The sequence below is a fragment of the Sycon ciliatum genome, chromosome 7 (genome assembly GCF_964019385.1).
Source record: "Sycon ciliatum chromosome 7, ocSycCili1.1, whole genome shotgun sequence".
NCBI classification, from domain to species: domain Eukaryota; kingdom Metazoa; phylum Porifera; class Calcarea; order Leucosolenida; family Sycettidae; genus Sycon; species Sycon ciliatum.
In genome coordinates, this window is record NC_088649.1 from 23,198,241 (window position 1) to 23,216,451 (window position 18,211).

Here is an 18,211-nt window from a genome sequence, read left to right on the forward strand (position 1 = left end):
AGTTCGTCTTCGCGAAAGTTCGCTGTACGAGGTGAATAGCAATTTATGGACATGAAAATAAAATAGAGGCCCACTGGCTGTGTGTTTTACATTTTAATATGTTTTTGTCTCTATTGTATGGACTAATCCTTCATCTTTCCAAATATGTGACAATTGCTCATGCTGTGATCCCAGAGACTTTATAGCAGGATGTTTTCGACAGGCCAATTTTTTGGCCTAAATTTCAGTGTATGGAATTCTGGACATGAAAGTAAAAGAGCGTCAATAGGCATCCTAAACTGCACCATTTTTGTTATTTTTTCTATTGGTGGACTGCAGTTGGCCTCTTCACACTTCCAGCCAACAGGTCCAAGACTATACAGCATTTGAAGTGGAGTGCACTTGGGGAAGCCAACGATTCGTCCATTACTTCTTATTTTACTCAAAATTCAAAATTCGCATGCAACATAGTACCACAAAACTCGTTGAAATGCCTCCAAAGAAGAGGCTATCAACAAGGCACCGACACGAGGAGAAACTACAACAACCCAGCTGTCAACTACAACAAGAAAAAAACTTCATCAACTAACGCCGAGACCCCTGGTTGGTCGAGTTGCTCCCTGTACATTATTATTATTATTATTTATTAAATTTTTAATAGGGCATTCCCACAGGCCTAAGGCCTTCTTACGGGGTACCCTGAACGCTTCACGAATTTGCGTGTCATCCTTGCGCAGGGGCCATGCTAATCTTCTCTGCATCGTTCCAATTTTAGTATATGTACAACCGAAGCTGTACATCGGCACGTCGTCCCTACATCCCCTGTGTCTTGTCTTGTGTTTGTCTCCACATGTCTCTTTGTAGGGCTGTGTTCCCGATAAAAAAATAAAAAAATATCAACCTGACTGACCTGACTCTACACGCGACGAAAAATTATTTTACTCGAAATGTCCAGAAATGTACAATGTCCAGAAATAGCAATTCACCTCGTACAGAAGTTCGTCATAAACGAATAATTTTGACTTGAATTGATGCCTGGCCAACCATAGGATTGGCCTCAGTTCGTACTGATGGAAAGTTCGCCTTATCAGTGTTCGTACTAACGAGGTTTGACTGTGGTATACTATAGTGTACTGGGATACTAAAATAGCTATTTCGGACCAGTATTTCAGGCCAAAAACGAAGCTAGGTATAAATAGAAAAAACACCTCTGTCTTGTGTTAATGGGAATATAAACACTGTCTATAAAACCTGGGCTACGCCTCGGTTTTTATTATTTTCACGGTTCGCGTCAGACTCGGTTTCTCTATACAGAGGCCGAGCTCGGTTTTTATAGCAGTGTGTATATTCCCATAAACACTACGGCATCGGTGTTTATTCTATACATATACACCAGTATGAAAACCGAGGCGAAGCCGACGTTTTTATGACTGGTGTATAAGCAAGATTCTGTAAGGACAGCGGTTCCGCACGCACTCTGACGATCGTCGTTGCTTGATTATTAGCGTCGACCGACTTGCGACCGTCTACAATACAGACGTCACCAATGACATCTTGGCATGAGCAATGCTCACCCCGTTCACGCACACATACACCCACCCACATACCCATGCTCGTACTACTTACACTTCACCCTCTTTGAGTCTCACATTGTTATTATTTCTCACCTGCCCACCTCTGTAATTAGTTCACACTTCTCTTGTATATCACACTTCACCTTTTTTCTCCTATTTTCTTTCACATACTGCTTTTCGTACTCTTCCACGTATATACCGTTGTTGATTGCTAGATTTCATTATTGAGACGTATTCTCCCTGATTAATGTCTCTAGAAAACGTGTTCGGAAACTTTGTTGTCCATTTTTTCGGACATGACTAAGTCCAATGTCCGCTTCGCGGATTCTGGTTATTGCCATATTAATGTTATTGTCTCCGCGCCGCTTATTATTATTATTCTATTACATACACGTCCATCGGAGAATGTGTAATCAGGTCATTCCAAGCCTCAATGCTTTCAAAACCCAAAACAAAGTTATTTTCTGTGAAAGTACACATACCTACATGTATATAGAACGTAAGAGAACAAAAAGAACCAAAACAACGAACATAATCGACTACAAAGGGCGTGTAGGCGATATAAAAGCCATTCAGGTGAGGAAAAGTTAACTCTCTCGACCAGTGAACTCGTGAGCAAAGCGTCAAACGTGTACCCTGGGGAGAGAAAAGAGATTGTGTGTGGGTTCTAGAGAGGTAGGAAGAGGGAGGAAAAGAGGTAGAGAGCTACGTTAGCACGTGCGTTGGAGTGGAGTTAGTAGAGAGGTTCTGCAGAACGAAAATGTGTACAAACTTTCGCTCTACGTCATGAAGTGCGAAACTTCGCACGAACTTTCGCAACTTTGGACGCGAAACTTGCAGGGAACGCGAAATGAACTTTCGTGGGAAGTAGTTTCGTGAGATTGGGTCGTGGCGTAGATTTACGTGCACTTGGTGCCTGCAAACTACGAAAATGTGCAGAACGCAATGTTCGTTCGAAAATTCGTACACACTTTCGCAAAGACTGTCGCGAAACTTCGTTCGAATTTTCGTTTTGCAGAACCTCTCTAGTGAGTAATAATAATAATACTCTTTATTCCCATAGCTATGCAGAAGACGTTACTTCAGTAACGTTTGGCGCTAGCCAGGGTCCACACAGCTTTAATTTGGTATTTGTGTGTTTGTTTTTTTGTGTGTTTGTGTCACGCCTGGCGCTATCCCGTATCTGTCCCGTACCGTACCATCAAACACAGCTGGCCACATGCACATACAGCTGGCCGCAATATTCAAATAGGGCTTTCAAACGCAAGATCATAACGTGAAGCAACTTGGAAGAATGAGTATGAATGCGAAGTGTATGGGGGAATGCATGTAGGGCGATAGCGCTGGTTCGAATCCCAGGTTATGCCTAAAAAAATAGACGAATTGAAAAAATTATAACATCCTTATGCATGTTTTGCCTAGGTCATCAAGGCGGTAGACGGTGTCGTATTATCCTCTACCGTATCTGTCCCGTACCTGTCCCGTACCGCACCATCAAAGACGGCTGGCCACAATGCATATTCAAATAGGGCTTTCAAATGCAAGATCATAACGTGAAGCAACTTGGAAGAATTAGTATGTATGCGAAGTGTATCGGGGGATGCATGTAGGGCGATAGTGTGGGTTCGAATCCCAGGTTATGTCTTTAAAAAAAGGAGAAATTTATAAAAGTTCATAACATCTCTATGCTTTTTTGTCCAGGTCATCAAGGCATAGCGTAGGGCCCTGAGCTTCCAAGCTCTCTCGTTTCAGGATTACCGAAAGTCTGACGCCTATCTGGGGGATCTCCTATTTTTGTATATACATTGAACATTGGAGTTGGGAAAAAGAGAAAATGTGCAAAATGAGTTCGGAAACAGAGAGAGGCTGTACAAAAGATACAGTGAAAGAACAAGCAGTGTACATGTAAATCAATGATTGCACATCAAAGGGATACCAGTGCAGTCGAACTGATACTTTGCAATGTAAATACGTAAATGACGCTTTAATTCTGTTAGGGAATCTAAAGTTGTCAATCGGGGTGGGAGACAATTGCAAAGTGCACCAGTTTTCTGTAGGAAGAGACATGAGAAAATTTGGCGATGTGAGTTAAAAATGAGCTTTTTGGGCCTACGGGCACTACGTGAGATGGTAATCGCAAAGCGAGAGAGATAGTCTGGGTAGAATTGATGTACTTAAGCAAAACAACCAGAGAAATGGAGATACGGCGAAATTGCCGGGATTCCAAGGATTCCAAGTGACACAATCTATTCAAATTAGATTTTGATTCAAAGTTGTCAAAGTCTATTTTCGCAGACCTCAGGAGTCGCCGGCAAACCTTAGCCTGGAGTACATCAAGGGACTCTAACTGAGCGGATGTGATCCTAAGGGATCAGAAAGGAATGGCATACTCAATTGCCGGACGTACGTAAGACTTATGCAGGAGAGCAATGTATGATGGTGGTAAATGGCAGCCCATAAAGCATAACAGATTAACACGTTGCTGGAACTCCCTGGAGATGGTGTGGAAGTAGTCGTGGAACTTCAAACCATCAATGAGCTCTACACCGAGATGCTTAGCAGAGCGTAAGTAACGTAGTAAGTAACGAGCGGGTTCTGTGCCAGGGGCGCCCGGGTCCCAAAAAATGGGGTATTATTGAATATTTTTGCGGTGAAAATTATTTTTGGCCCGGTTTTTTTGCGGATAAAAATATGTGCCAGGGGGTACCCCTACCTCAAAAAAAGGGGTATTATTGAAAATATGTATTGGGGTGTTATGCTCTACCCTAAACAATAAGGTAATATGGTGTCATGATTTGGAACTCCGCATGTATCATTAATTTTGATTTTTAGGGGTGGTTGTTATGTCCTGCCCTACATCATAATATTGCATTCCGATGTCTAAAATATTACTATTTCTAATGTCAATGTTATCTCACTTTTTCCAATTTTATATTAATCAGAACTCATAGTTTTGCAGTATTTTGACTTGTAATTTCAATTTTTCGGATCATTTTCCGGACCCCACCCCGCCTCCCCTCCACCTCCCCCAGGTATTTCTCACAAGTAGCTCGTGTTCACAAACATGGGAGAGTCAGATGATTGCTGTTCGGTGATGGTACCGGTCAACACTGGGTGTGGATTAAAAATATGAGTAGGCTGCTCGCCGCGGGTGCCAAATGTCGGCACTACATTTGTTTGCGGTGCCTCCATTTGTGTCGCCGGCAAGAAAATCTGGATAGACATCTACTTTACTGTAAGGAACAACCGATGGCACACACACACACACACACACACACACACACACACACACACACACACACACACACACACACACACACACACACACACACACACACACACACACACACACACACACAGAGGCACACACACATTCATGATCGTTGATGAATAGCTTTCTCATGAACACCATCAGCTTGTACATAGCACTCAATCATTTATTTTTTATTTTTCAATATGAATGACATTGTGAATCATGATCTAAGACTGTTCACATCCTTCTTTGTGAGCCAGGTATTGAACTTATTATCTGTGTAGCTTTTCCATTGCACAAGACGTTGATCCTTGTTGTATTTCAACACCTTATCGAATCTTAAACCGGTCTCTCTGGCGTGTTGCAGTTCTGCTTCGTAAAACGATCCGATGATGTGTTCTCCCATCAGATCACGAATCCCGTAGGTGTGTGGTGATGTTGATAGGATTTCATCCACCTCGAATACTTCCTCCGTCCAGTTCGCAGTGTAGCCCTTCTCGAAATGACGCTTAGATACGGTTAGGCGCACCTCGTCACCAGATCCGATTAAAACGTTGTTCATGGACACAGAGGAGGAGTCAGGAATGCTGTAGTTGGACAAAATGAAGGTTTTTTTCAGGAGAGAATTTGCCATGACATGGCAAATTCTGAGAGTTAATTCTCTCATTGTATTTTCTGTGCCCAATGCTGGCAGCTGGCGAGATCCTGCTGTAGTAGGTGAGTGAGTGAAAGAAAAGTCAGATTTGTTTAGAAAGCCAGGCCGACGAACCCCCAGCAGCGTTCCTAGCAGTGGAATAGGCAAAATGTATACATCATTCAATACCATGACTACTTCCAGGCGTGAGGGGGATTGCAGCTACTGCATGGCTGCGTTCGAATCTTACACAAAACGCTGCGAAACAGGACTCTCAAGCTTTCCACGTCTTCTGAAGTCGCTATGCCGGCATACACCTGCAAAGCAAGATTCTGTAAGGACGGTGGTTCCGTACGTGCTCTGATGACCATCGTTGCTAGTTTGTGATTGTGGATCGACTTGTAACCTCCTACAATATACACGTTAACCATGAGATCCTGGCATGAGTAATGTCCACACCGTGTTTCCAATGGTGGCTGGATGTGTGACGTGTTCACGCCATACCAGCATAGTAAGTCAGTATGAAAGATGAAAATGGTCATTGCGGTAACTCAGGTTCGTTCCATTGTGCCAGAAACCACCACAGAGAACCAGTAAGGACGTCGAGCTCGGGGCCAAAGAAGCATAGCATCGCTCTGGAGGCAGTTCTCCGGTCACTGGCAAAGCACCACTCCACTCCGCCGATTGCAAATTTCAACGATGAAAATCTTTTTTTAATTCCAAAGTGGAATTGCAAGCTCCGCTAAAGACGAATGCGAAGTTGTCGCGATTGGTGGACGCAGAGCCATATCTAGGGTCTGGTGCGTCACCAGTGTATAGCATCTCTCGCCATGTACAACTTCCAGTACTGCCATAAACTCTTGTGTTCAGCACATGAACTGCGTTGTTTACATATATCCCCGTTATCATTTCCAGGTAAGACGCTGGGGTTTGAACGCCCTCAGTTTGCGAGGGACGCTCCCCAACTCCAACAAACACATAGCACTCCTTCAATTTCACATTGGAACACATACCAACGTTCGCCTTCGGTGTCGGCGAACTGCCGAGGATGTTCATCTGGGAAACGGTCCGCGTACTTGGATTCAGATGGGCGACGGTATTATGGAAGGTCCGGTTTCCAAATGGTCCATGATGTCCTCCGAAGTAGAAAATGTCAGAACCAACTGCAGCAGCTGCGCCACAACGTACTCGGAGCGGGTTAAGATCGGTCAATAACCATGCTAGCTGATATTTGATTTGCACTGATTTGAAGTCATTTTCCTGGTCTGGATCATGTGGACAACGAGGCTTCAAAGGTGGTATATTTATGCACTGAAGAATTCCTTCCGGACTAACGCAAGGGCAACCACCCAATGTGCAGATCGTCGAGTCGACTATGCAACTAGTCCTCATGATCCACGGATGTTCCGTTTCCACGCACATTTGGAAGGGGTTCCTCCACACACGAACAGACATGGCTGGCTGAATAGAAGGAGCAGCAGTGAGACTGAGTAGGGAACAGCTTATATGTTTCACTTCACACTGACTAGATCTTCACTGATACTTTGTAGCTACGCTGCACTAAAGTACATTACAACACAATTAAACTATTATAGGAAACCAAAGTAAGAGATAATGAGGGTGATAGCTTACACCTATGTAGGTGCGAACAATCAACTTGATGCGACACAGGGACAGAGTCTCTATTTTCACGGTATGAAAGGCGAGAATATATCATTCATTATGTCCACTTGTAGAATGAACAACCCGGGGACATTCGTCCTACCCCGACAGTGAATAGTTGTTTGTCTGGCCTTTCGTATCTGTAACATACGGTCTTGGTGACACGCATGCGCAGCAATCTCGTGTAAAGGTATGTCGCCATCAAGCAGTCCACTTTGAAGTGTGAGCGTGGCTTTCAGCACAGGCAAGCGTGGAAACCTGAGGAGGCACCCCGATCTTATCTGTCGGACTCAGTAGCCCACCAATCCTCAGTATGTGGTCATTGCTCTATATGTGATCAAATTGTTCACAGGTCGCTATACATGATCATTCTGTTGTGATTATGCAATGTGTCTTGTCTATATATGGGCACAATAACATGGCAGACAGCACACACATGCACCTACATGCATACATGGCCACTCTAGATGGGGTCAACTCAATTGCTAACTGAATTTGTACTAGTCCATTGTATGTGGTCACAACTCAAAACTGCGTTGGGTAACGACACACCCACACACACACACACACACACACACACACACACACACACACACACACACACACACACACACACACACACACACACACACACACACACACACACACACCTCAGACCTCAGACCTCAGACATGCCCATCGCGGAAGCAATGATAGCGAACAGCTATGTTAGACAAAGCACCTTGTGCTGGGATTACACCATTCAACAGCTTGCAAGGCTGATGAATTGACCGCCACTATTTTTAGCCTGGTATCCACCACACAGCTGTACACACACACACACACACACACACACACACACACACACACACACACACATACACACACGCATGGACACACACCCATCATTTACCTCTCCTCGACCTTTTTGCTTTGACCAAACACACTGTAATTATTTCTTGAAAGGAAATCCAAAATAACTCCGCATTTCATTTTTTAAGTTTTTGAAGCACTTCGTATGGACTTTCCAACTGTAATAACCCGACCTTCTTCTTCCACCTTCAAACTACATTATACAAACAGATCAACCTAAACTATAATAGCAAAATAAAGCAGAGGATAATAGAATAACTGCTTCAATTCACAAGCTACAAGTAAAACAAGCTCAGACAACAAGAAAGAAAATCAGTCAAACTGTAGACAACAACAAATCAAAAAGACCGCGGCTTTTGAAGATGACGTTCATACCAGCGAGCCCTACGTAGGATCATTGGTTCATATTGCAGCACCATCTGTGACATTGTCTTGGCGATGGCAACAAGAAAGACATTCAGTGGAACTGAAAACAACAACAAATCAAAAACCTGCGCATTTTATGGGGACCGAGTTCATACCAGGGAGCTCTGTATGGCCTACGTAGGAGGCAGGGATCCCTGGTTCATACTGCAGCATCATCTGTGACCATGTACAGCGGTGCACCATGTCACCCGTACACTGTACTGTACAGAGATATAGTGACCATATATAGAGCTGTGACCATATATAGAGACGTGGCCATATACTGAGTGTAACATATATAATTATGCTCACCTTCGATGTGGTTGTTATGTTTACTATTACTAGCAGCATAACAGCTTGCTTCACCAGCGCCTGGGAGAGGGTAGATTCGTATTGATAGCACAGATGGCTCTCGCCATCTTCCCTACGCCAGTAGCACCAGTCTTCTTCAGAATCTCACGCAAATATCTCCAAATCTTTGCTGAGAAAGTTGCCTGAGGAATGCCGAGGCCCTACGCAAGGCGGAAGGATGTTGAAAGATACAGAGCGAAAAATCAGGCGCTATCTGCAGGGTTGCGATGCGTGTTGGCAAGGGTGCGATTCCGTCAACTGTACGTAGCAATCAGACATCGTACACGTACACATACATAGATAGGATAGTGTTGCGGGTGATATGTTGAATATAATCTTTGAAGCATTGCTGGCGAAGTGTTCAGCAGTAGGTAATGAACGGACAATGTAGCATACGTCCCACGTGATTTAGAACTGAGTCAGTGAAACGTCGTGTTGGAATTCCCCATGTCGCAAGGGGGGGGGGGGGGAAGAGCAAGGGGAGTAATGAGTGGGAATTGTGGAATCGTCCTCTGGCCTTGAAGGACCAGTGTTTAACTATTAACAAGGTATGACCTGTATAACGGTTTACCTGACTCTACAACAGGATCATTTGTCATGATTCCTCTAACTTTACTTTATCTTCTGGTTAGATAAGAAGACAGGAAAGATACTGTACGATAGCAACAACATCTCTAAGCACAAGCCATTACTGCAAGCTCTCGCTTCACGAGGGTGAGTGGCTTAAACCCCAGAGATTCTGAACGAAATACTGATAAGTGCAAACTTTATTGCAAACACGTCCTTCGGAGAATGTACAATCAGATCATTCTAACCTCAATGTTTTCAAAACCCAAAGCAAAGTTATTTCCTGTGAAAGTCTACATACCTACATGTATATAAAATGTAAGAGAACAACAAAATTCAAAACAACGAACATAATCGACTGCAAAGGGCGTGTAGGTGCTATAAAAGCCATTCAGGTGAGGAAAAGTACACTTCCTCGACCATTGAATTCGTGAGCAAAGCGTCCAACCCGCACCCTGGGGAGAGCTAGGTAGTCTAGAGAGGTGGAAAGAGGGAGGGGAAGAGGTTGAGAGCTAGGTTAGCAAGCGCGTTGGAGTGGAGTTAGTGAGTAGGTGAGGGAGTGAAAGTAAAGCCAGATTTGTTCAGAAGGCTAGGCCGAACGAATCCAAAGCACCGTTCCCAGCAGCGGAATAAGCAAAATGTATACATCATTCAATACCATGACTACTTCCAGGCGTGAGGGGGACTGCAGCTACTGCATGGCTGCGTTCGAATCTTACGCAAAACGCTGCGAAACAGGACTCCCAAGCTTTCCACGTCTTCTGAAGTCGCGATGCCGGCATACACCTGCAAAGCAAGATTCTGTAAGGACGGCGGTTCCGTACGTACTCTGACCATCGTCGTTGCTCGATTTTGATTGTGGATGTAGTGATTTGAACCTCCTACAATATACACGTCACCCATGAGATCCTGGCATGAGTAATGTCCCCAGTATGCCTCCAAAGGTGGCTGGATGTGTGAGGTGTTCACGCCATACCAGCATAGTAAGTCAGTGTGAAAGATGAATATGTCATTGCGGCATCCATTGTACCCCGCACCACCACAGAGAACAAGTAAGGACGTCGAGCTCGGGGCCAAAGAAGCATAGCATCGCTCTGAAGGCAACTCTCCAGTCACAGGCAGAGCACCACTCCACTCCGCTGACCGCAAATTTAATCGATGAAGATCATTTCTTAATGTTGTGTAATTGCAATCTCCGCCAAAGACGTATGCGAAGTTGTCGCGATTGGTGAACGCAGAACCAAATCTTGGGTCTGGAGCGTTTCCAGTGCACATCATCTCTGACCATGTACAGTTTCCAGTACTAGCATAATCTCTTGTGTCCAGCACATGTACTGCGTTGTTTACATATGCGCCGGTTATTGTTTCCAGGTATGATGCTGGGGTTTTTACGCCCTTAGTTTGCGAGGGACGCTCCCCAACTCCACCAAACACATAGCATTCTTTCAATTTCACATTGGAACACATACCAACGTTCGCCTTCGGTGTCGGCGAACTGCCGAGGATGTTCACCTGGGAAACGGTCCGCGTACTTGGATTCAGATGGGCGACGGTATTATGGAAGGTCTGGTTTCCAAATGGTCCATGATGTCCTCCGAAGTAGAAAATGTCAGAACCAACTGCAGCAGCTGCGCCAAAACGTACTTGGAGCGGGTTAATATCGGTCAATAACCATGCTGGCTGATATTTGATTTGCACTGATTTGAAGTCATTTTCCGGGTCTGGATCATGTGGACAACGAGGCTTCAACGGTGGTATATTTATGCACTGAAGAATTCCCTCCGGACTAACGCAAGGGCAACCACCCAATGTGTAGATCGTCGAGTCGACTATGCAACTAGTCCTCATGATCCACGGATCTTCCGTTTCCACGCACATTTGGAAGGGGTTCTTCCACACACGAACAGACATGGCTGGCTGAATAGAAGGAGCAGCAGTGAGACTGAGTAGTGAACAGCTTATATGTTTCACTTCACACTGACTAGATCTTCGCTGATACTTTGTAGCTACGCTGCACTAAAGGACATTACAACACAATTGAACTATTATAGGAAACCAAAGTAAGAGATAATGAGGGTGATAGCTTACACCTATGTAGGGGCGAACAATCAACTTGACGCGACACAGGGACAGATGCTGTATTTCACGGTATAAAAGGCGAGAATATATAGTTCATCATGTCCACTTGTAGAATGAACAACCCAGGGCCATTCGTCCTACCCCGACAGTTAATATTTGTTTGTCTGGCCTTTGTTATCTATAACATACGGTCTTGGTGACAATGCATGCGCAGCAATCTCGTGTAAAGGGATGTCGCCATCAAGCAGTCCACAGGCAAGTGTGGAAACCTGAGGAGGCACCCTGATCTTGTATAATAGAGAGGTTCTGCACAACGAAAATTCGAACGAAGTTTCGCGACAGGCCTTGCGAAAATGTGTACGAATTTTCGCACGAACTTTGTGTTCTGCACATTTTCGTAGTTTGCACGCGCCAAGTGCACGTACGACATGACCCAATCTCACGAAACTTCCTACGAAAGTTCATTTCGCGTTCCCTGCAAGTTTCGCGTCCAAAGTTGCGAAAGTTCGTGTCAAGTTTCTCACTTCGTGACGTAGAGCGAAAGTTCGTACACATTTTCGTTTTGCAGAACCTCCGTAATTATGCTCACCTACGATGTGGTTGTTATGTTTACTATTACTAGAATCATGACAGCTTGCTTTACCAGCGCCCGGGAGAGGCTAGATTTGTATGGATAGCACAGTTGCCTCTCACCATGGTCCCTACGCCAGTAGCACCAGTCCTGATTCAAATCTCACGCAAATGTCATCCTGCCTGGGAAAATGGCCTGAGGAAAGCCGGAGCCAAACACAAGGCGCAAGGATTGTCCGGTGTTTCCACCAAGTCTTGAGATGTTGTACTAAATATAAAGATAAGGATGCTGAAAGATACAGAGCGATATTTCAGACACTATCTGTAAGGTTGCGCTGCGTGTTGGCAAGGGTGCTATTCTGTCAACTGTACGTAGCAATCAGACATCGTACCAAACTTTCCAGCGATTTATAACTGAATCAGTGAAACGTCCTGGAATTCTCGACGGCCCAGGGGGGGGGGGGGAGAGAGCAAGGGCGTAACGTTTGGGAATGATCGAATCTTCCTCTTGTCTTGAAGGACCAGTGATTAACTAATAACAAGGTATGACCTGTATAACGGTTTACCTGACTCTACAACAGGATCATTTGTCATGATTCCCCTAACTTACATCTGCCTACATCAGTGTCTGCTCTAGGATTGTAGGACAGCCGGGTACACGTGTACCGGGCGCAACCATTTCAACCGGGTCGGAGCCGGGTACACATGTACCTGGCGCTGTCTCCCCAGCCAAGTCACATGCTTTAACTGGTTGGTTGGTTTATTTTAATTCGGACAATAAACGGGAACTAGGCACAATGGCAATGATAAAAAGGCGAATGGGTAATCCGCATTTAGAAAATGAGGACAGGAACTAGAAAATTACGAAAGAAGAAGAAGTATCTGATACATACAAGCCATGTAGTCAGTCCTTTCAAAGTTCGAAAGTGTAAGGGTTGGTTCACATATCGCCGGTACGCGCCGGGAGTCACCGGCGGTGGGCGTCTTGCAACCTCTCCCGGCGCATTGCGATTGTGTGAACCAGTGCAGTCGCAACAAAATCATACGGTAAAATATCGCAAGGGACCGCCGGCAAAGCTGGACAGTGCCCAACTCTTGCGATCTGCCCCGGCGCCTTTCCCGTACAATTTTGACCAAAAGTGGTTTGTGAACCGTTCGCGCCGGTGATCGGCGGCTGCCGGGAGCCAGACTTTGTCAAAATATCAAACCAATACTTGTCCTAAATTTTCCTAAATTGAAGCTAGAGAGGAGGTTCGTTCGCCATTCTTGTAGTGGCTTCAAGGTGGCAAATAAGTCAGCGTACCAGCCCGTCCTTCTCGGATGATCTGCTGGACCATTGTGCAACTTATGAGGCAAATACAATTGAAACAAATATAAAATATGATGGACACATTGGCAAGTTCTTGTGACTTCATCAACGTTTCCAAGCATAATTTCGACACAATCGCTAATACTAGAATGCAATAAAATGTGTAGAAGTAGTTTCATGATCTCCAGTAAAAGGTAGCACCGAATGGCCATCACCAAAAGACCTTGAACTACTGAAGAAACAAAGAATTCAACCTTCATAATAGCAATAAAGAGAACAAATTCTGGAGTCATCGCCACACTACAACGAAGTCATGAAAGTTTACCAGAATTAATTTCCTTGTCACATTCATCAGTGGAAAGTCGTGACTGAAGAGTAACCATGCTGAACAATGATTAAATATATGTTGGACTCAGTAGAGCGTCCAGCCCCTATATGATGTCCAACCCCTATATAGAGTCCATTGGTCCAAAATCCACTGTACAGAGTCCAAACTTGGAATCAACTGTGAGCTCAAAGTTTCGATGGACATCACTCCCTGTATAGAGTCCAGCCAATTGGCTTCACCCCTATATAGAGTCCATTGGTCCAAAATCAACTGTACGGAGTCCAAACTTTGAAATCAACTATAAAGAGTCTTTATGTGGACAACACCAAAAAGTCCAGCCAATTAGGCATCCCCTATCGAGTTCGAAAATAGACATAGGATCTGCTGTAAGCAGTGAATATTAACCAGAAAACGGCCTCTCCCTTTAATCCTTTACATCATTCACTTCTCAAGATAAAAAAATATGTATTGAGGCGCCACTGCAGCCACGTCATTACATGAAAAACCCTACAAACACCATCCTCAAATCAAGTGGTCTCTTCGCAGACGCTGCAAATTACAATATCTCAATCATGTAGTGTTGCCAAATTATTGTGCACGTACACACACATGCACACACCCACACAACGCCAAGAAAATACCTAGAAAAAAAACCAAGAATCGAAAGAGAATAATGGAGAGCCCAGGATTAATTATTTGTTTTCAAATTATTGTGCGCGCGCGCGCACACACACACACACACACACACACACACACACACACACACACACACACAAACTTATACAACGCCAAGAAAACACCAAGAAAAGAGTAGAGACACAATACACACGCAACTCCAACAGCCATGCAAACGTCCACCCATTTACATGTAAAGTCAAGAGGGATAACAAATAATTATACGAAACGAATGCATACGGGGACGGGTACACGCACGTTTACATACACGTAGTAGTGTAAGAGAGTAACATAGTGCAGTGGTCAGCATAATACTAGCACATGCTGAGAGTGCAATAGCAAGCTTCACCATTGCTCATGGCCATGCAAATGTTCAGCAGCACTCAGTTCCGCAAGCTTCTGAAGATCAGCACACCTGCAACAAATAGATAGCACAAGGATACGCTTATTACCGTAATGATGCATGGGAGCACACAACTACCAAGTTCTCAACGAATGTGATGCTCAATGAAAATCAATCCACTCAAAGACCTGTGAACAGGTGATGGTGGGTACAATAATCTTTTAGTAATACGAGGAATAAGATCGTTTGTGCACACTCAAGACGCACAGACACACCAACATACATGTAGTGTACACAGTGTTTCACTTCACTGCAACTAAATTGAAATGAGATGATTTGAACAATCTGTACAGCGTTGCTGTCAGTCAGTCTTCCCCAAGATGGAAATGCAATGATTTGTTGTCACGAGGCAGTTTCACTGACACAATGTCATGTTCGTGACATCAAAACGGTTACTTCAGGGAATACGAGTATTAGCTTGAGAAGCTTTTTCTTGTCATTGGCATACAAGCAATCCTCCTAGTCCTACTACTACTAGTACACTGGCACTGCGTTTGTGGATCCCATTGTATTCGACATCATACTACAGGAAGAGTGTCGTGGAGTTCACATAATTATCACAGGGATAAAAATACATTTCTCATGAAATAAAAATTGATGATAGCTAGACGATCATATACGATTGATGCAAAGTCCTTGCAGTCCTTGAGGACTATTACGAAGTGGTTGATTACTTTTAGGGCATTCATTCAAGCAACATCAAACAAACGCGATACGCTCCTTGAAAATGGAAACAAATTCAAGCATAACGACAGAACAGCAGACCAATCGAAACGAGTAAAAGCTTCCTTACCTCATAGCTCAGTCATCGTCCTGCCATGTAGTTGGACAGCCTTTTGACACGGTGGTACAGGCAGCTCTTGTCCAGTCAAACAGGGGTATCCTTGTGGCGTCGAACGAAAGAGTGTCAGTGTATCTGACTCGTCAGATTGCAACTGTGCTGAACTTTTCTCTTTCTCCGCTTTCTGCTTTCATCCCTCGCTCTGATGAAACCGTTCAAACGTCTTACTGGCAGCAATGGCCAGCCAAACAGGGGATCCTTGTGGCGTCGAACGAAAGAGAGCGTCAGTGTACCTGACTCGTCAGATTTGAACTGTGCTGAACTTTTTTCGTTCTGCAATTTCTGCTTTCATCCCGCGCACTGATGAAACGTCTTCAGAGAACCACAAGACGCTTTCCAGATTTGATTTTGAACGTCTCCTTATCCTCCTTGGTTAGCTCGAGACAGATTACTGTCAGCAACTGCACAGCAGAATTGGCAGCCATGGCTGAAGTGAAGAAAGGAATGCGCTGCCAAGCGTCAGTGTACCTGACTCGTCAGATTTGAACTGTGCTGAACTTTTCTCGTTCTGCAATTTCTGCTTTCATCCCGCGCACTGATGAAACGTCTTCAGAGAACCACAAGACGCTTTCCAGATTTGATTTTGAACGTCTTCCTATCCTCCTTGGCTAGCTCGAGACAGATTACTGTCAGCAACTGCACAGCAGAATTGGCAGCCATGGCTGAAGTGAAGAAAGGAATGCGCTGCCACGAGGCAAGCAAAACTGAATTTTTTTAAAAAATGTGTTCTCTTTCGGGGCACAACAGTGACAACACACAGGACGGCGTGACTGGATAAACTGGACTCCTGGACCGTGAATAGGGGACTTGTAGAAAAAGTGTACTCCTTATAGGGGATTGCGCGGCAGGATGAAGCTGATCAAAACTGAGTGGACTCCTGGACTCTGTATAGTGGATTTTGGACCAATGGACTCTATATAGGGTGCTGGACATCATATAGTGCATGGACTCTATACTGAGTCCTACATATACATTCAATGATGTGTTACGAGAACAAAATACAGTGCCAAAATAGAATGAGGGAAGGTGTGACAATAGAAGTGAAGTGAGAGCTAAGTGCAACGGCGGGTGAGTAACTAATTATAACGCTAAAACTGTGTAGTGAGACAAACAATCATGCTGTGCACCTACGAAAACAATTTTAACGCAACTGCATGTTTCTTCTGCTTACAAAGATCAGGCTTATGCAAACGAATACAAACAGCCTCAAGTACTTTCAACTGACTAGCATACCGTGCACGAGACAAAGAACAAAAAAACTAAATTCATCATACACCTGCAGACACTTAGGGTGAGACAACAAGTGAAGAAAAACGGCAGACTTCTTACCATCACAATCACCATCTGATTCCTCGTCTCCAACAACCGCAACCTCGTCCTCCGTCTCATCTCCCAACTTAGCTCTTAGCTCTCACTTCACTTCTATTGTCCCACCTTCCCTCATTCTATTTTGGCATTGTATCTTGTTCTCGTAACACATCATTGAATGTATATTTAATCATTGTTCAGCATGGTTACTCTTCAGTCACGACTTTCCACTGATGAATGTGACAAGATAATTAATTCTGGTAATCTTTCATGACTTCGTTGTAGTGTGGCGATGACTGCAGAATTTGTTCTCTTTATTGCTATTATAAAATTGTTGTCTCCACGTCGATAATTTAAATTCAAGCTTCAATTGGCAAACCTGTCGTAGCATTTGGGCACGTTCTGTACTACTTTGTAGTAGATTTGGTACTCGAACCATATGCGCAACGAATCAGGAGCTGGCTCACCGCCGATGTCTTGCGGCGCCGATTTTGCTTATGTGAACCAACCCTTAATTAAGCACCAACCGGGTCACAGGTGACCCGGTACTATATTTTCAACCGGGTCCAAGCACCCCCCAACCCGGTGGATTACCCGGATCACCCGGCGCTGGAGCAGACACTGTCTACATGTAGATAGAATGTAAGAGAACAACAAAAACGACAACAACGAACATAATCGACTACAAAGGCCGTGTAGGTGTTATAAAAGTCGTTCAGGTGAGGAAAAGTACACTCCGATTTTGCTTATGTGAACCAACCCTTAATTAAGCACCAACCGGGTCACATTTGACCCGGTACTATATTTTCAACCGGGTCCAAGCACCCCCCAACCCGGTGGATTACCCGGATCACCCGGCGCTGGAGCAGACACTGTCTACATGTAGATAGAATGTAAGAGAACAACAAAAACGACAACAACGAACATAATCGACTACAAAGGCCGTGTAGGTGTTATAAAAGTCGTTCAGGTGAGGAAAAGTACACTCCCTCCACCAGTGGTCTCGTGACCAAGGCGTCAAACGCGCACCCTGAGGAGAGAAAAGAGATTGTGTGTAGGTTCCAGAAAGGTAGAAAGAAGGAGGGAAAGAGGTAGAGAGCTAGGTTAGCAAGTGCGTCGGAGTGGAGTGAATGAGGGGGTGAGTGAGTGAAAAAAATGAAAATCTAAATTTCTTCAGAAAGCTAGGCCGCCGAACCACCAGCAGCAGTCAGGCAGTGCAATATCGTAAGGTACAATGTATACGTCACTCAATACCATGACTACTTCCAGGCGTGAGGGGGACTGCAGCTACTACATGGCTGCGTTCGAATCTTACGCAAACGGCTGCGTAACAGGACTCTCAAGCTTTCAACTTCTTCTGAAGTCGCTGTGCCCGCTACCACCTGCAAAGCAAGATTCTCTAAGGACAGCGGTTTCGTACG

At 44.5% G+C, this 18,211-nt stretch overlaps 1 non-coding gene across 1 annotated transcript; it reads right to left on the reverse strand.

Annotated features, from left to right (window-relative positions):
• Positions 1 to 671: 671 nt before the first annotated feature.
• LOC135821963 (U6 spliceosomal RNA) lies at positions 672 to 777 on the reverse strand. The gene has a single exon (XR_010554451.1). It is a non-coding gene; the product is annotated as a U6 spliceosomal RNA (small nuclear RNA).
• Between the last annotated feature and the right edge of the window lie 17,434 nt (positions 778 to 18,211).